Below are 20,442 nucleotides of genomic sequence, written 5' to 3'. Positions count from 1 at the left end.
TTTCAGCGGTTGCTTTCAACTTGTAACATGTATATCTCATGGATAATAGTCAACATAGAGTAATATAACAAGTACAATATGCAAGTATGTAGGAATCAATGCACGGTTCACACAAGAGTTTGCTTCTTGAGGTGGAGAGAGATAGGTGAACTGACTCAACATAAAAGTAAAGAGAATGGTCCTTCAAAGAGGAAAGCATCGATTGCTATATTTGTGCTAGAGCTTTTATTTTGAAAACATGAAACAATTTTGTCAACGGTAGTAATAAAGCATATGAGTTATGAAAGTTGTATCTTACAAGTTGCAAGTCTCATGCATAGTATACTAATAGTGCCCGCACCTTGTCCTAATTAACTTGGACTACCGGATCTTTGCAATGCACATGTTTTGACCAAGTGTCACAATGGGGTACCTCCATGCCGCTTGTACAAAGGTCTAAGGAGAAAGCTCGCATTTTGGATTTCTCGCTTTTGATTATTCTCAACTTAGACATCCATACCGGGACAACATGGACAACAGATAATGGACTCCTCTTTAATGCATAAGCATGTGGCAACAATTATTATTCTCATATGAGATTGAGGATATGTGTCCAAACTGAAACTTCCACCATGAATGATGGCTTTAGTTAGCGGCCCAAAGTTCTTCTCTAACAATATGCATGCTCCAACCATGAAGGTGGTAGATCTCTCTTTCTTCAGACAAGACGGACATGCATAGCAACTCACATGATATCCAACAAAGAATAGTTGATGGCGTCCCCAGAAACATGGTTATCGCTCAACAAGCAACTTAATAAGATATAAAGTGCATAAGTAAATATTCAATACCACAATAGTTTTAAGCTATTTGTCCCATGAGCTATATATTGCAAAGGTGAATGATGGAATTTTAAAGGTAGCACTCAAGCAATTTACTTTGGAATGGCGGATAAATACCATGTAGTAGGTAGGTATGGTGGACACAAATGGCATAGTGGTTGGCTCAAGTATTTTGGATGCATGAGAAGTATTCCCTCTCGATACAAGGTTTAGGCTAGCAAGGTTATTTGAAACAAACACAAGGATGAACGGTACAGCAAAACTCACATAAAAGACATATGGTAAACATTATAAAACTCCATACCGTCTTCCTTGTTGTTCAAAACTCAATACTAGATGTTATCTAGACTCTAGAGAAACCAAATATGCAAACCAAATTAGCAAGCTCTAAGTATTTCTTTATTAATGGTTGCAAAGTATATGATGCAAGAGCTTAATCATGAGCACAACAATTGCCAAGTATCAAATTATCCAAGACATTATAGCAATTTACTACATGTAGCATTTTCCAATTCCAACCATATAACAATTTAACGAAGATGAACTTCGCCATGAATACTATGAGTAGAGCCTAAGGACATATTTGTCCATATGCTACAGCGGAGCGTGTCTCTCTCCCATAAAGTGAATGCTAGGATCCATTTTATTCAAACAAAACAAAAAACAAAAACAAACCGACGCTCCAAGCAAAGTACATAAGATGTGGCCGAATAAAAATATAGTTTCGGGGGAGGAACCTGATAATGTTGTCGATGAAGAAGGGGATGCCTTGGGCATCCCCAAGCTTAGACGCTTGAGTCTTCTTAATATATGCAGGGGTGAACCACCGGGCATCCCCAAGCTTAGAGCTTTCACTCTCCTTGATCATATTGCATCATACTCCTCTCTTGATCCTTGAAAACTTCCTCCACACCAAACTCGAAACAACTCATTAGAGGGTTAGTGCATAATAAAAATTCACATGTTCAGAGGTGACACAATCATTCTTAACACTTCTGGACATTGCATAAAGCTACTGGACATTAGTGGATCAAAGAAATTCATCCAACATAGCAAAAGAGGCAATGCGAAATAAAAGACAGAATCTGTCAAAACAGAACAGTCCGTAAAGATGGATTTTATTAGGCCACCAGACTTGCTCAAACGAAAATGCTCAAATTGAATGAAAGTTGCGTACATATCTGAGGATCATGCTCGTAAATTGGCGTAATTTTCTGAGCTACCTACAGGGAGATAGACCCAGATTCGTGACAAGCAAAGAAATCTGGAACTCGCGCGAGTAATCCAAATCTAGTACTTACTTTTCTATCAAAGACTTTACTTGGCACAACAAAACATAAAACTATGATAAGGAGAGGTTGCTACAGTAGTAAACAACTTCCAAGACACAAATATAAAACAAAAATACTGGAGTAAAAACATGGGTTGTCTCCCATAAGCGCTTTTCTTTAACGCCTTTCAGCTAGGCGCGAAAGTGTATCTCAAGTAACATCGAGAGATGAAGCATCAACATCATAATTTGTTCTAATAATAGAATCATAAGGTACCTTCATTCTCTTTCTAGGGAAGTGTTCCATACCTTTCTTGAGAGGAAATTTATATTTAATATTACCTTCCTTCATATCAATAGTAGCACCAACGGTTCGAAGAAAAGGTCTTCCCAATATAATGGGGCAAGATGCATTGCATTCAATATCCAAGACAACAAAATCAACGGGGACAAGGTTATTGTTAACCATAATATGAACATTATCAACTTTCCCCAAAGGTTTCTTTTTAGCATTATCAGCGAGGTTAACATCCAGATAACAATTCTTCAATGGTGGCAAGTCAAGCATATCATAGACTTTTTTAGGCATAACAGAAATACTTGCACCAAGATCACATAAGGCATTACAATAAAAATCTTTGACTCTCATTTTAATGATGGGCTCCCAACCATCCTCTAGCTTTCTAGGAATAGAAGTTTCAAGTTTTAGTTTTTCTTCTCTAGCTTTTATGAGAGCATTTGTAATATGTTTTGTGAAAGCCAAATTTATAGCACTAGCATTGGGACTCTTAGCAAGTTTTTGCAAGAACTTTATAACTTCAGAGATGTTGAAATCATCAAAATCTAAATCATTACAATCTAAAGCAATGGGATTATCATCCCCAAGGTTGGAAAAAATTTCAGCAGTTTTATCACGAGCAGTTTCAGCGGTTTTAGCAGTTTCGGGTAATTTTGCGCGCTTTGCACTAGGAGTAGAAGCATTGCCAACACCAATTATTTTACCATTGATAGTAGGAGGTGCAGCAACATATGAATCTTTAGCATTGCTAGTGGTGGTAATAGTCCAAACTTTAGCTACATTTTCCTTTTTAGCTAGTTTTTCATTTTCTTCTCTATCCCACCTAGCACGCAGTTCAGCCATTAATCTTATATTCTCATTAATTCTAACTTGGATGGCATTTGCTGTAGTAACAATTTTATTTTCAATATCCCTATTAGGCATAACTTTCGATTTCAAAAGATCAACATCGGAGGCAAGACTATCAACTCTAGAAACAAGAATATCAATTTTATTGAGCTTTTCCTCAACAGATTTGTTAAAGGCAGTTTGTGTACTAATAAATTCTTTAAGCATGGCCTCAAGTCCAGGGGGTGTATTCCTATTATTGTTGTAAGAATTCCCATAAGAATTAGCATAACCGTTACCATTATTATAAGGATATGGCCTATAGTTATTACTAGAATTGTTCCGATAAGCATTGTTGTTGAAATTATTATTTTTAATGAAGTTTACATCAACATGTTCTTCTTGGGCAACCAATGAAGCTAATGGAACATTATTAGGATCAACATTAGTCCTATCATTCGCAAGCATAGACATAATAGCATCAACTTTATCATTCAAGGAAGAGGATTCTTCAACAGAATTTACCTTCTTACCTTGTGGAGCTCTTTCCGTGTGCCATTCAGAGTAATTAACCATCATATTATCAAGAAGCTTTGTTGCTTCACCAAGAGTGATGAACATAAAGGTACCTCCAGCAGCTGAATCCAATAAATTCCGCGAAGAAAAATTTAGTCCTGCATAGAAGGTTTGGATGATCATCCAAGTAGTCGATCCATGGGTTGGGCAATTTTTAACCGAGAGATTTCATTCTTTCCCAAGCTTGAGCAACATGTTCATTATCCAATTGTTTAAAATTCATTATGCTACTCCTCAAAGATATAATTTTAGCAGGGGGATAATATCTACCAATAAAAGCATCCTTGCATTTAGTCCAGGAATCAATACTATTCTTAGGCGGAGATAGCAACCAATCTTTAGCTCTTCCTCTTAATGAGAAAGGGAACAATTTTAATTTTATAATGTCACCATCTACATCTTTATACTTTTGCATTTCACATAGTTCAACAAAATTATTGAGATGGGCAGCAGCATCATCGAACTAACACCGGAAAATTGCTCTCTCATGACAAGATTAAGTAAAGCAGGTTTAATTTCAAAGAATTCTGCTGTAGTAGCAGGTGGAGCAATAGGTGTGCATAAGAAATCATTATTATTTGTGCTAGTGAAGTCACACAACTTAGTATTTTCAGGGTTGGCCATTTTAACAGTAGTAAATAAAACAAACTAGATAAAGTAAATGCAAGTAAACTAATTTTTTTGTGTTTTTGATATAGCAAACAAGATAGCAAATAAAGTAAAGCTAGCAACTAATTTTTTTGTGTTTTGATATAAGTGCAGCAAACAAAGTAGTAAATAAAATAAAGCAAGACAAAACAAAGTAAAGAGATTGAGAAGTGGAAACTCCCCTTGCAGCGTGTCTTGATCTCCCCGACAACGGCGCCAGAAAATATGCTTGATGGCGTGTATTTCACACGTTCGTTGGGCAACCCCAAGAGGAAGGTATGATGCGCACAGCAGCAAGTTTTCCCTCGAGAAAGAAACCAAGGTTTATCGAACCAGGAGGAGCCAAGAAGCACGTTGAAGGTTGATGGCGGCGGGATGTAGTGCGGCGCAACACCGGAGATTCCGGCGCCAACGTGGAACCTGCACAACACAACCAAAGTACTTTGCCCCAACGAAACAGTGAGGTTGTCAATCTCACCGGCTTGCTGTAACAAAGGATTAACCGTATTGTGTGGAAGATGATTGTTTGCAGAGAAAATAGTAAAAACAAGTATTGCAGCAGATTTATATTTCAGTATTTAAAGAATGGACCGGGGTCCACAGTTCACTAGAGGTGTATCTCCCATAAGATAAAAGCATGTTGGGTGAACAAATTACAGTCGGGCAATTGACAAATAGAGAGAGCATAACAATGCACATACATGACATGATAAGTATAGTGAGATTTAATTGGGCATTACGACAAAGTACATAGACCGCCATCCAACTGCATCTATGCCTAAAAAGTCCACCTTCAGATTATCATCCGAACCCCCTCCAGTATTAAGTTGCAAAGCAACGGACAATTGCATTAAGTATGGTGCGTAATGTAATCAACAACTACATCCTCGGACATAGCGCCAATGTTTTATCCCTAGTGGCAACAAGCACAACACAACCTTAGAACTTTCGTCACTCGTCCCAGGTGTCAATGCGGGCATGAACCCACTATCGAGCATAAGTACTCCCTCTTGAAGTTAAAAGTAAAAACTTGGCCGGAGCCTCTACTAGAAACGGAGAGCATGCAAGATCATAAACAACACATGTGTAATAACTTGATAATTAACATGACATGGTATTCTCTATCCATCGGATCCCGACAAACACAACATATAGAATTACGGATAGATGATCTTGATCATGTTAGGCAGCTCACAAGATCCAACAATGAAGCACAATGAGGAGAAGACAACCATCTAGCTACTGCTATGGACCCATAGTCCAGGGGTGAACTACTCACTCATCACTCCGGAGGCGACCATGGCGGTGTAGAGTCCTCCGGGAGATGAATCCCCTCTCCGGCAGGGTGCCGGAGGAGATCTCCGGAATCCCCCGAGATGGGATCGGCGGCGGCGGCGTCTCGCATAGGTTTTCCGTATCGTGGTTTTTCGCCTCAGGGGTTTCGCGACGGAGGCTTTAAGTAGGCGGAAGGGCAGAGTCGGGGGCCAAACGAGGGGGCCACACCATAGGGCGGCGCGGGCCCCCCTGGGCCGCGCCGCCTTGTGGTGTCGCCACCTCGTGGCCCCACTTCGTGTGTTCTTCGGTCTTCTGGAAGCTCCGTGGAAAAATAGGACCCTGGGTCTTCGTTTCGTCCAATTCCGAGAATATTTCGTTACTAGGATTTCTGAAACCAAAAACAACAGAAAACAGGAACTGGCACTTCGGCATCTTGTTAATAGGTTAGTTCCAGAAAATGCACGAATATGACATAAAGTGTGCATAAAACATGTAGGTATCCTCAATAATATGGCATAGAACATAAGAAATTATCGATACGTCGTAGACGTATCAATCGACTAAGATTTAGTCAGGTGAATCACATATCACGGATCGAGAATAGAGTTGGGATATTAAAGGGATGATGACAACTCGCCTATAGCTTTACAAGGTATATCTCGTGAGGCAAAAAAAACTAAAACATAAGTCACATTGAAAGGTTAGTCGCCATGAATTTACATCACTTGGGAGCTGGCAAGTTCTGCTAGGAACCGCTACCAGTTATCGACTTGAGACAAGCGTTCATGGGAGCGAGTGAGACTCGGAGCCAGGACGGGATAATTGGAGGGGTAACTCTAGTCGTTTCTAAGTGGTCGTGAACCTGCAGGATCACACACTTAAGAGCAAGAAGCCAGTTGGATGTGATCCAACTGAAATGGAGTCGGTTCAAGTTGGACTCGAACCGGACCAGGACTGAGTCAGTGAGTTGGACTCACAATGACCAAGATATGGCCCAAGTGAGTGGGCTGCAAGTGTTGTGAAGCCACACTCACTCCTTATATAAAGTGGGGCACGTGCTTCCCAAAGGGCAAGGTTAGAGCATTCTAAGAGTTGGAAACCCTAGCCCCACTCAGTCCAGCCGCCGTACTGGATCTAGCAGTCCACCGTCGATGCTCCTCCTCGTTCGTGTGGATACCGGCAGAGAAGTTGCACGTGTGACGCTTCAAAGCGAAGGAGATTTGCGGATCGGGGAGCTGTCTGTGGGACCGGCTTGGAACGGATCACGGACTGCACTACCGCGGCACGCTTCATAAAGTTCCGCACCTACGCGTCTAGTGATAATCCTCGTGGCCTTCTTCCTGAGCTAGATCCTTGGAGTACCGCGTAGGGAAAAAGTTTTATTTTCTGCTGCGTGGCCCAACACCATTAATGTTAACTATGTCCTTTATTCAGTTAACCCCTTTTATTTAGAGTTTAACTAGATCAACCAACAGCTTTATCAACATGTTCTAGCCAAATGTCCATTCACAGTTTATAACGAACACATGCATCTCTGTTTATCAATTAGTAGAGGGTTCAAATGTTGTAATTCAGGTAAACATAATCACAATTCTAATTTCTAACCAATGTTTATAGATGTTAGTGTTGGTGAGACAGATGATTGTGGCCAATCTGCTAGCATAAAACTTGTGTGGTAATTCTTTAGCTTACGTTCTACAGCTTTAGTAGCTTCAATTTAGGGGTAATTGCTCTTCTTCTCTTTTTTTATTGTAAATTGTATTGTTTCCTGCTGAGTGTTCTTCCTCTAATTTACTCCATGTTCCATAATAATTGGCCTCATTTTGTGCTACACCTAGGATAAAATAGCGCCAATTATTTTTGAGGGAGGAAGTATTATGTTTCCAGATTAGATATAGTATTCATTTTTTAGTAACCTTCAATGTTTTTTTAGTAACCTTCAATATTTGATATCCAAATCGGTGTTAAGAGAGATTAATTCACCGTCGCAATCTTCGATAACTCCAAAACAATTTATAAGGTGTTGGATTTCATCCAACAACTCTTTAATCGATTTGGCCAGTATAGCTCAAGGAATTAACATAACAACAAGTCTGGTTCTTTATTTTTTCCATCGTTTCCCTATTCAATAACAATTTTTACCTTTAGTATTTGCCATTGATAAACTAAATCTCCACTAATCTCCATCTCCATCTCCACTAATATAAAAGACCCAGAGTGGTAGATCCAACAGATCATGTCCATCTAATCAACATGTACAAACTTGGGTTGATGCTAAGACTAGTCATAGTAAAGAGTAGCATAGAGTACTAATATGCATATGTTACTACTCTATGTTACTACCTACATGGTGGGTAGTAACACATGTGTGATGTTATGCAAATTCATATATGGTAGACTCATTTAGTCTTAAAAATATGATGTTTTGGTAACATAGCGAGTTACTGCAATAGTCTCTTTCGTCAATTAATAACATGTCAAGATGTTTAGTTGCCATTTGCATGGAGTAGTTCTATGACCTCTCCCACGCCTAATCAAAACAAATCGATGAATATGCTTTTTTCTTTGGGATTTCTATTTCTGTGCCATCGGGTCCTTAGTTGTGCTCAGTTTTCCCCAGCTCCTTAGTTTTTCCTCAGTTTTCCCCAAGTCCTTGTTTGAAACCCGCAGAAGCAGCTCAGACGGCAGGATTCCCGTTTAGTTGACCGTTCCGTGCTGACGTGTGGGGCCGCGTCGTGTGGACCCGCGTCGCGTGGGGCAGGTAGAAAGGGACCACGTGGGACAGGACGAGATAGCGTTTGGTTGCACGTGAGCAGGAGCTGGGTTTTGTCTCTCTCGGCCCAAATTGGCATTTTCCCTTTTAAGAGTACCTTTTCCGCCTCCTTCTCTCTGTCTTTTTTCACCTAATTAGTATCAATTATTTGTGCCTTTTGGCCCTCGTTGTTTGCCCAATATGGCAGCAAATCTAGTACTCCATCTGGTCCATATGTATGTAGTTAAATCTAGAAGCAAATCTACAGGGAATGTACGATAAATTCACACAGTCATATAGTAGAATAGGGATAGATAATAGGGATCCCTCCCTATATAATAAGCTGCATACAACAGCCAAACATAGTAACAGGTTCGAGGTTCTTCACAGCACCATCATACTAACAACATAACAACAAGGAATCCCTAGCTAACAACAAAACAGGAGGCAGCAGCAGCACACGTCCAGGACTCCGCCTACCACATCTTCCTCTGCCTCCACTTGTTGCTCCCCTTGGGAGCCTTGGGCTTGAGCGGAGGCATGCGCCCGCCGGAGATCTCCACCCGATGGAAGCTATGGAGGTGCATGCCGAGCGCCTTGTGCTTGGCGCGGAAGGAGTGGGGGTTCACCGACCTTGGGGAAGGTGTTGCCGATGTTCTCGGCATGCGTGAGGAGGCAGTTGAAGTCAGTGCCGCCGAGCCTCCTAGTGCAGAAGGGGCACATGTAGACACCCTTGGTGAAGTAGGAGACGTACTGGCCGACCTGCAGCCTCCGCAGAGACTCGGCGAGTCTTGATGTCATGGTGCTCGTCATCGCTGCCGATGTCGCTGCCAGACAGCTGATCCATATCAAACGGGAACTATTAGTGAATGAGTTGCAACGATGGCTAACGTGCATGATAACAAAGTTAGGAAAAACAGAGGCAGCCTCAGTTAGAGTGGACACGATTATATGTCTACAGGGATGTAGTCAGCGAACCAAAGCTCATGCACAACAGATTTGTACACATAAATGGTTCGATGAACCCTCCCTATAAAAATCTGTGCCCACCGATTCATCATAGGCAAAGAAACAGATTCCAGATCTGAACTTGAACACATTCCAGATTATTTGTAAAATTAAACGGTTGATATCTTTTGATTCGTGCATAAAATAACTGATTGAGATCCCATGATTACTTGCATAAATTAACTGATTGAGATCCCATTATTACTTGCATAAACTAACCGAACGGCCGAACCCCAAATCTTAAACGAAATCAAGAAGGGATCAAAGCAAAATGGAATAAAATCGGCGCAATATTAGCCCAATACTCATCCATCTACAGATCCATCTACACCAGTAAAAATAGGGTTCAAAAAGGAATGGGGAACAAAAAAGAAAGCAAACCGTAGTTACCTTGCTCCATGCGTCCTCCATGGAGGTGTCGTAGGGGTTCGGGGGCGGGACGTACGGCACATACTCGTAGGGGTCATATCCCGGCGGGATCTGACCGCGACCGGCGGCAGCAGCCTCAGATGCACCGGCGGAGGAGGCGGCGACGTCCGTTGAGGGGACGACGTCGAAGAGGGAGGCGTCGCGCTTAGAGCCGACGGCGTCGTGGACGATGGGATTGGCATTCTCCTTGTCCATCTCGCGGCAAAGGAGAGGGAGAGGGAGAGGGTTTTTTTGCTTTGGAGAAGATGATGGGACGTGAGAGAGGCGACGTTGCGTGGGCGAGTGAGAGTGACAGAGATAGTGGGAGGAGGCGTTTATAAAGGCGAGGGGTGGTTAATGCGACCCGCGTCCTACGCGTCCACCGTTGCACGTCTGCACGTCTTGACTTCCGCAACGCGACACGCGTCCACGATTGCACGTCTTCGACTGTTCGACATCTGCACCGCGACCCGCGTCTACGCTTCAACAATTGCACGTCTTCCCTTTCTGCACCGCAACACGCGTCCTCGAGTCTAACCCTGGAAATTTAGATATACTCAGGTATAACCTCGAGTATTATACTAGCATTTTTTGTGTGCTCAATTTTCCCCTTGAGTGCTAATACTGGCTAGTGCAATATGCTCAGTTTTACCCTCAAGTGGCTGGTCAACAGAGAGTCAACAAATGGAATTAACTAGTTAAATGAGTCATTTAATGTTCAAAAAATTCCGAAAAATAGTGGCACTTACTCATGGAGTCTTTACCACAAATTGCCACTTCTCAAAACATAAATAAGTTATAGATAAATCAAGTTTTACCACAAATTGCCACTTCTCAAATCACCTAGTAGCTATGAAGGTGCATGGTTTTCCACAATAAGCCCTTCCCAAAACAGCTTTCTCCGAAACATACTTTGTCTAAATGACGCCACAATTCTCACACTCATGTATATTTGTATTGCAAATAGTTTGAGGTAGGCCAAGATGGGTTTCATTGTACAAAACACGCATTTTCCATTTTTTAAATTTCATATTTGAATCCCTTAGTCTGTTTATTACACAGGTGCCATTGGTTTCTTGATACTACTCAGTTTTGCCCTCTCCCTCCACAAATTCTCGCAGACGTGCAACATTGCCCTGATTGGTCTAGCCCACGTCATGCGGATCGTGCCCGCCGACCGCTGATCGTATGATCTAACGGGCAGGATAACCCCTCTCTCTATCTGTCGGCGGTTACCTTCCACTCTCTAAGTATGCTAAAGGGCGGTTTTCTGTATTATTTTTCACGCGCTAAAAATTATAAACTCTTTTAGGCATTACTTTTCACGCAAAAAATGATAAACCATCACCGATTTGTTGTAGCCATTAATTTTCACGCAAAAAATGATAAACCATCACCGATTTATTGTATCCATTACTTTTCACGCAAAAAATGATAAACCATCACCGATTTGTTGTATCCATTACTTTTCACGCAAAAAATTATAAACCATCACCGATCGTAGCCATTACTATTCACGGTAAAAATGATAAACGAAACAATCTATCTATCTTTGTATTTGAAGTTTGGAAGGGTTCACCATCTACTTATGTTAACTTTCGAGGTTTTGACCTGAAAATTAAATGGGTATTATAAAGGGAAATAAAAGTTCAAAAAAATGTAAAAACGAAACAATCTACCTATCTTTGTATAGAAGATCGTCAGTATGATTTTTGTGGTCATTTAGAGAAGGTAGGAAAAATTCCCTTTTGAGAAGGTCGAAAAAACCTAACTTGTTACAAAAGCTGGTTTCAGCGAGACCTAACCAAATTTGGCATACATGATGCCATACCTATAACAACGAGGAATATCTAAAAGGGAAAGTTTCACAAAATTTGAAATTTAGGGCGAAAATGATGCCATACATGATGCTCTTTTTCGAGGTTTTGACCTGAAAATCAATTGGGTATTATAAAGGGAAATAAAAAGTTCGAAAAATGTAAAAACGAAACAATCTATCTATCTATGTATAGAAGATCAGCTGTATGAAATTTGAGGTCAGAGAAGGTAGAAAAAATCACCTTGTTAGAAAAGTTGGTTTCACTGAGACGAAACGGCATGCGTTTAAGCAAAGTGATTTTTTCGAACATCTCCAAATGACCCCAAATTTGCCATACATGATGCCATACGTGTAACAACAAGGAACCCTATCTAAAAAGTGTCAAAAAAGTTTGCCCAGCCGTATAGCTCTATCAAAAAGAACCTCACCATTGCGCTAGTATAATATTGGGCTTAGTTACAAACTTTCGTTACCTAACCTTCAACACGAAACTTGTTTCAAATTCATTTTGGCGTACAAGAAACAAATCCCACCTTGATTCGAGCACCACAGCCTCCAAACGATGCCGATACCGATATCGGCATGGTCAGAACGGCTATGCTCGCCGCCGCTACTAGGTCACCGTCGGGATGCACCCTCAATCCCGTCCCCTCATTCGATCACTGACACACCAGAGATACCGCCGAAGCCAATACCGAACGTACATGCTGATGCCAATGCCGAACATGCATGCACGCCGCTGTGGGCACGGCCACGCCGCCCCGCTATTCTGGACGCAGACCACCACGAGGTCTTTCCCTTCGCCACCACACTCTTCTAGCACCCATCTATACACGCCAGAAAGGAGAGACACTAGTTTTCTCTACATTGCTCGCGTTCGTGTCGGACACGGTCAGTCAAAGTTTTGAGGTAGTCGTCGATGTCGTCGACCATTTCTTCTCTTCTTTGCATGGTTAAACACGTCTAGTTCATATCTATCTAATGCGTCTGGTCTCGCCTCATGCAGTTCTTTGTGGACGTCGATCTCATCTCGGCACCCCGCAGGCCACCTCCTCCGTGCCATCGCTGTAGAGCTCCGTTTAAAAATATATTCCTAGCCGTGTATTGCCCCTTGTATCAGCGTCATGGCCCCGCTTGTCATTCGATATACCGAAGCCCCACTCGTGCGCGTTTTGGTCAGGGATACAGCGATGCTTACGGTCAAACAAAGATGGATGGTCTGACGTGTCTTTGCGGGCTCTACGTGGCCCCACTAGTCAGAAGATAACGGTCAACCGTCGGGCAACCGGCCGTTACAGCACCTGTGATGGTTTCAGACAAGGTCTTGGGGAAAACTGAGAAAAAACTAAGAAGCTGGGAAAAACTGAGCACAACTAAGGAACCGAGGGCACGAAAATAGAAATCCATTTTTCTTTTCTTTTCCCAAAGCCTGCACGACCTCCACCCCCGGCGCCGCCCCGCCCCAGCAAAGACGCCCCGCTCGACACCAACCTCCACAGTCCACACCCTGCCCCAATGGATTTCTTCGCTTCTCCTCCGGACATTAGGGCTTCCCTGCCACCTAGCACAGCAGGGTGCGGCCGCGGCATCGGCCATTGGATTGTGCCCTCCATTGAGAGGGAAGATGGAGATGCAAGTAAGGCTTAGCCTAGTGGTTGGGGTCGCAGTGGCGCACCCCAACGACCGGAGTTCGATTCCTGTCAGGAACGAATTTTAGGATTGTCACGCCAAGTCCCACTTCTACTATATCAAAAAAGTGTCTAGTTCCTCCTAGATACGGTTTCATTTTTTTTTTATTGTGCCCCAACTTACCCTCTGCCGTTCCGCATCGCCCCAATCATGGAGATGCTTGATGATTCATCACGTAGAGCTTCTGGAGCCTTCCACTTTGGCTGTATATTCAAGCTAAAATATCATATGTTTACATCAGAAAGTTTATACCATGGTAAAATTTATACGAGTCCTCGTGGTCTGAAGAATACATGTAAAATAGAAAAGTTTTTTTTGTACTTGTTGTTCCTTTTCCAGTTTTGGTTGTCAGAAAGTTTCTGACAGTGTTGGTCTGAATAATCAACCGAAAAGTTTGCTTCTACTTAATGTTCTTGATGTTAAGGTTGATCACTAACCAATCTTTGTATACCTGTACCAGGTGATTGTGAATTTGTTCTCGATGTACTTGATGCTGCAGGTATGTTTTTAGAACAAGCAGTCGTTCCATTAAGATCAGAAAAAAAGAGTTACATTTTACAGATATTGCACATGCCCACTCCACTCGACCCACCTCCCATCTAGAGGGACTACTCCTCCCTAGGTTCTACCCTCTGCCTGCTAACATGCCACAGCTCGTCCTTGGCCAACTGAACCACCTGTTGTAAGTTCGTGGCAGCCCTTTCAGAGGTTCTATTGTTTCGCTCCAGCCACAGTTGGCGCATTCCCGTGATCGCCCTCATCTCTGCATCTTTCCAACTTGAGTTGTACATTTAGCTCTGAACGAGACCCACGAAGCTCTGATCGACTCATCTCAAATTGCAATTGGCGTGAGGTTGCTAAAACCCTTTTCTTGGCTGAATAACCACCAGAATTCTTTGGAGAAGGGGCACTGTACCATGAGATGATCAATGGATTCCAGTGTCTGATCGTAGAATACACACTCCGGCGAGTGTTGCAGTCGCCTTTTTTTGCAGATGATCCGATGTCCAACACCTATTTCTCATCACCCACCACGTGAAGACCTTTTCTTTAAACAGAGCAGGTTTTTTCCATATCTGCAATGCGTGATCTTCTGTTGTCCGTCCATAGAAAAAGGCCTTGTATGCTGAAGCTCTCGGGTATGTGCCATTCACAGTCAACCTCCATCTGAAACTGTCAACCTTGTCGTCAGTTCCAGAGTAGCCTGGAATAAACTCTATAGACCAATGTATTCTATAACTGTCCGTACTGATAATTCTCGCAGATCAGATATCCATATATTCTCTGACATCGCCTCAGTGACTATCCTCTCTTTGCTCCTCTCACTCTGACGAAAGGAAGCAGTCAGTGATGGTGCTATCTGCGCCGGGCTTTTCCCTTGCAACCAAGTGTCAAACCAGAAGCTTGTCTTCTCCGTGTTCCACACAATGCATTGAATTCCTGTTCTAGCCATCTCCTCTGCTTCCTTTGAAACCATAAAATCAACTCCTTGCCAAGATTTGAGAGTGCCTTCCTTTTCAACCCTCTTCCAACAAATTCTTAGGGCGTCATTAAGGGGCGGCCCTAACTGGCGCTCGATCGCCAGGAAGAGAATGAGCGATCGGTTTCCCCCAGCCCAATTAGGGAAAGCCATGTTAGCAACTCTAAATCCGTATTTGAAAATTCAAAATGTTTTATCTCACAAACGACAACTCCGATTTAAGATCTGTTTTCACCAATAAATCCGTCTCGACGAGATCTTCAAAACTAGCACCCATGTTGATATGTTTCGAGAAATTTTTAATCGGGCTAAAAGTTATCAACCCTCTCTATCTGAATAATCAACCCCTCCATACTTGACTGATCAACGGTAAATGTATAAAATTATCAACCTGGTGCGGGCTATTGAGGGAAAGTTCTGCATGCATGCACAAATAAACGAATCTGCTGATGTCAGCGGAATCTTTTCCAAATTTGTAAATTCAAAATATTTTAACTTTCAAACGACAACTCCAAATTGAGATTCGCTTTCACCAATAAATCCGTCTCGACGAGATCTTCAAAACTAGCACCCATGTTGATATGTTTCGAGAAACTTTTTTTCGGGCTAAAAGTTATCAACCATCTCTATCTGAATAATCAACCCCTCCGTACTTGAGTGATCAACGGTGAATGTATAAAATTATCAACCTGGTGCAGGCTATTGAGAAAAAGTTCTGCATGCATGCACAAATAGACGAATCTGCTGATGTCAGCGGAATCTTTTCCAAATTTGAAAATTTAAAATGTTTTAACTTTCAAACGACAATTCCAAATTAAGATTCGCTTTCACCAATAAATCTGTCTCGACGAGATCTTCAAAACTAGCACCCATGTTGATATGTTTCGAGAAAAAAAATTTCCGGCTAAAAGTTATCAACCCTCTCTATCTGAAATAATCAACCCCTCCGTACTTGAGTGATCAACGGTGAATGTATAAAATTATCAACCTAGTGTAGGCTATTGAGGGAAAGTTCTGCATGCATGCATGCACAAATAGACGAATATGCTGATGTCAGCGGAATCTTTTCCAAATTTGTAAATTTAAAACGTTTTAACTTTCAAACGACAACTCCAAATTAAGATTCGCTTTCACCAATAAATCTGTCTCGACGAGATCTTCAAAACTAGCACCCATGTTGATATGTTTCGAGAAACTTTTTTCCGGGCTAAAAGTTATCAACCCTCTCTATCTGAATAATCAACCCCTCCGTACTTGAGTGATCAACGGTAAATATATAAAATTATCAACCCCAAAGTTAATTTTATTTGAAACAGTTTAGCGATATTTTTTTAGTTTAGAAGCTATCAACCCGGTGTCCTGTTATTTATCAACAGTAAATATAAATAACTAACAACCCTAAAAATCTTATTTTATTTTGAATATTTTGGCGACTCTTTTTAGTTTACAATTTATCAACCCGGTGCCCCGTTATTTATCAATGATAATTATAAATAACTACCAACCCTAAAAAGTATTCCATTTAGAATATTTTAGCGAACATTTTTTTATTTTACAAGGTATCAACCCGGTGCCTCATTATTTATCAACGATAAATATAAATAAATAATAACCCTAAAAAGTATTTCATTTAGAATATTTTAGCGACTCTCTTTTAGTTTAGAAGCTATCAACCCGGTGACCCGCTATTTATCAATGGTAAATATAAATAAATATCAATCCTAAAAAAATAATTTTATTTAAAATATGTAGCGACTCTTTTTTGTTTACAAGTTATCAACCCGGTACCCCGTTATTTATCAACGGTAAATATAAATACCTAGCAACCCTAAAAAGTAATTTTCATTAAGATTTTTTTTAGCAACTTTTGTTACCTTACAACTTAAAACAGTACTTAATTTGAGTAGCAAGTGGTAGTTCATTTGAGTTGCAAGTGGATCTTCCCACCCGTTATTTTCCCCCTTAAAAACCACTGGCCCGAAAAAGGGAATTGCAAAAGGACCCCATTAAATATGAATTACCGTACGAAAAAAAAAACCCAAAAGGGAATTGTAAAAAGAGAATTGCAAGTCTGCCTCGTGCTGAAAAAAAAGAGTGAGATGCTATGTGTATGCATGCAACAACTTATGAAACAGTGCTGAAAAGTTGTCTCATTAAATGCAAATCCATGAGATGCTCTGTGCATGTGCATGCATGCAGTGTGAACGCTCTTAGCTGCATGCAACTTGCAAAGTAGTAATACAAGCTGTTAGTGTGAACATGTGTGAACGCAATTAAAACACTACGTGATACAAAAGGGAATTGAGTCGCGCTTTCGCGCGAGCGCTCCGCGCCGACAGAAACTGAGCGCTCGAGCGAGCGATTGCCAGAGAGGGGATTCGGTCATTAAGAACCTTTAGATCATGCACACCCAGAGTACCGTAGCAATAAGGCGTTTAAACCTATTTCCACGCAACCTTTCCATGCCCATTCTTCGTCTCATCTACCCCATGCCAAAAAAAGAGTCTGCAAATCTTATTGATGCACTTGATCACCCATGGTGGAAGGTCCATTGATAGCATATGATACACTGAAATGGCTGTCAACACTGCCTTGATCAACACTAACCTTCCACTTTGTGTGCGCAGTAAGGATCTCCACATTCTTTGTCTCATCTGCACCTGCAGGTACTCAATCGGCTATACTGCTCTCACATATATTTCTTTCATTCATGTTGTTTCATGTCTGGTTCATGCACTTGATGTTTACTACTTTTTTGCTATATCCCTGTATTGCCGCACAAGGTTCTGATGCTTACCATTTTATCCAAAGTTCTGTGTTTGAATAACACAGTACTTCGCAGCGGAAGAAACTGTGAAATCATACATGGGGAGATGGCCAGCGTGAAGATACCATAAGGCTTGTCGTATTCCTCTCTATCACCAATTCAGGTGTTTCCCTAGCTAAAATATACAATGGCAGAATGGCCTGCTCCCTGCTACTGCTAAAGAAAGGTTATCCTCACTTTTTTCCAGGCTGTCAACGTCTAATCCAATGGGCATAGTATTCAGCGAAGTGATAGATTGTGTTCACTGCAGTACGAGCCGGCTTACCGCGCGCCACTCGGTCCAGGACGACATACTTTCTCTTGGGAGCATGTGTAAGTTCACTGCTATTCTTTCCTGTACTATTGATTCTTCCATTATACGTTGTACAACAACGTCAGGGAAAGTTCCCTCAGAAATCTATATTACAAGGATTTGTATTTAGTAGCTTTAGTAAATTATACGATGGTGAATATTATCTACTTTGTAAGAGAATTATACACATATACATTCACCCCTTTTGGTTCAGTGTTTGAAGTTAGCATTCTTCTTACATCTCCAGGTGCAATTATATGGATCTGCAGCTTCTCACGTTTTATACCTTCTGAAGTCCTATTGAGCGATGGCAAAATAAGATTCGACATTTAAGACGCTTTCTGAAAGGATGGGCTAAAAATATGAGTGGCAACTATAAAAAAGAAAAAGAGAGATTAATAGCCATTATTGATGAATTGGATATAAAAGCTGAGAATCAACCTCTGAATCAGGCTGAAAGGCTATCTCTAAAAGAAGCTAATGAGAAAATATCTAAATTGAGGAGGGATGAAGAGACCAAATGGGCTCAACGAGCTAAAGTAAAAAATATTCAAGAATGGGGGAGTAATACTAGATACTTTCATCTGGTTGCAAATGGGAAAAAAAGGAAGAAAAAAATTTACCAACTTGAGCAAGAGGAAGGAATAATTACGGGTGATGAAAATCTAAAGGTGTATATATCGGAATTTTATAAAAAAATATTTGGGGATCCGATTCAATCTAATGTTCAACTAAATGAAAATGAAAATCAAGATATTCCGCAGTTATCAATTGAGGAAAATAATCTTCTTACTTCTCCCTTCACTGAGAAGGAGGTGCATGAAGCTATTTTTCAAATGGAGCATAACAAGGCCCCTGGCCCCGATGGGTTTCCAGCGGAATTTTATCAAAAAATTTGGGACGTAATTAAGAAGGATCTAATGGAGCTTTTTAGCGAGTTACATACGAGGAATTTGTCCCTATATAAACTAAACTATGGCATCATTACTCTACTACCCAAAAAAGATAATGCGGTACAAATCCAGCAATACAGGCCGATTTGTTTGCTAAATGTGAGTTTTAAAGTGTTTACTAAAGTGGGAACTAATAGAGTCACGGAGATTGCTTCTAAGGTGATTAAACCCACTCAAACGGCTTTTATGCCTGGTAGACATATCCTGGAAGGGGTGGTGATTTTACATGAGACTATTCATGAGATTCATTCAAAGAAAATGGATGGGGTTCTTTTTAAGATTGATTTCGAAAAGGCTTATGATAAGGTTAAATGGTCATTTCTGCAACAAACTTTGAGAATGAAAGGTTTTGCGCCTGAATGGTGTCGTTTCATTAAAGATTTTGTCCAAAACGGAAGCGTTGCGGTCAAGGTAAATGACGATATCGGACATTATTTTCAAACTAGAAAGGGGTTGAGACAGGGTGATCCTCTCTCACCCATCCTTTTTAACATTGTTGTCGATATGTTGGCTATTTTGATTGAGAGGGCTAAGGCGGATGGCCAAGTTGGGGGATTAATTCCTCACCTTGTAGAGGGGGGTATTTCCATTTTACAGTATGCGGATGATACGATCTTGTTTATGGAACACGATATACAAAAGGCATTAAATATGAAATTAATTTTGTGCATCTTTGAACAGTTGTCGGGCTTAAAAATTAATTTTCATAAGAGCGAATTATTTTGTTTCGGAAATGCAAAGGAAGAGGAACAACAATATAAACAGATTTTTGGTTGTGAAGTGGGATCCTTGCCGTTTAGATATCTTGGAGTTCCTATTCACTACAAAACACTTAGAAATTCAGATTGGTATCCGGTAGAAACTCGATTTGAAGGCAAATTGGGATGCTGGAAAAGCAAACTATTTTCCTATGGGGATAGACTTGTCTTGATTAATTCTGTTTTGACAAGTTTGCCAATGTTTATGTTATCTTTCTTGCAAATTCCGAAAGGAGTTCTGAAGAGACTTGATTTCTATAGATCGAGATTTTTTTGGCAAGGAGATGAAGAAAAAAAGGAAATATAGACTAACTAGGTGGAATATAATTTGTAGGCCAAAAGATCAAGGAGGTCTCGGTATTGAAGTGCTTGATTTAAAAAATAAAAGCCTCCTTAGTAAATGGATTTTTAAATTGTTGAATGAGGAAGGGGTATGGCAGGAGTTGTTACATAATAAGTACCTATCACAAAAAACATTATCTCAAGTTCAAGCCAAACCATCTGATTCACCTTTTTGGAAGGGGCTTATGCAAGTGAAGGATGCTTTCTTTGCACGAGGCCATTTTAAGGTGGGTGATGGTTCTACTACTAGATTTTGGGAAGATGTTTGGTTGGGTGATAGGACTTTGGCGCAGCAATATCCATCTTTATATCATATTGTGCAACATAAGAACGTGCTGGTCGCGGATACACTAGCTCAGGTGCCTCTAAACATACAATTTAGGAGAGCATTGACTGGA

General features: G+C 41.0%; 1 long non-coding RNA gene across 1 annotated transcript; it reads left to right on the top strand.

Annotated features, from left to right (window-relative positions):
• Positions 1-17,263: 17,263 nt before the first annotated feature.
• LOC124687739 lies at positions 17,264-18,285 on the top strand. The gene is made up of 4 exons (XR_006998291.1): positions 17,264-17,538; positions 17,705-17,802; positions 17,887-18,011; positions 18,239-18,285. It is a non-coding gene; the product is annotated as an uncharacterized LOC124687739 (long non-coding RNA).
• Positions 18,286-20,442: the final 2,157 nt, after the last annotated feature.

Source organism: Lolium rigidum, chromosome 2 (assembly GCF_022539505.1).
Source record: "Lolium rigidum isolate FL_2022 chromosome 2, APGP_CSIRO_Lrig_0.1, whole genome shotgun sequence".
NCBI classification, from domain to species: Eukaryota; Viridiplantae; Streptophyta; class Magnoliopsida; order Poales; family Poaceae; genus Lolium; species Lolium rigidum.
The sequence above is the reverse complement of the archived record's forward strand: the minus strand, read 5'-3'. Positions and strand labels throughout refer to the sequence as shown.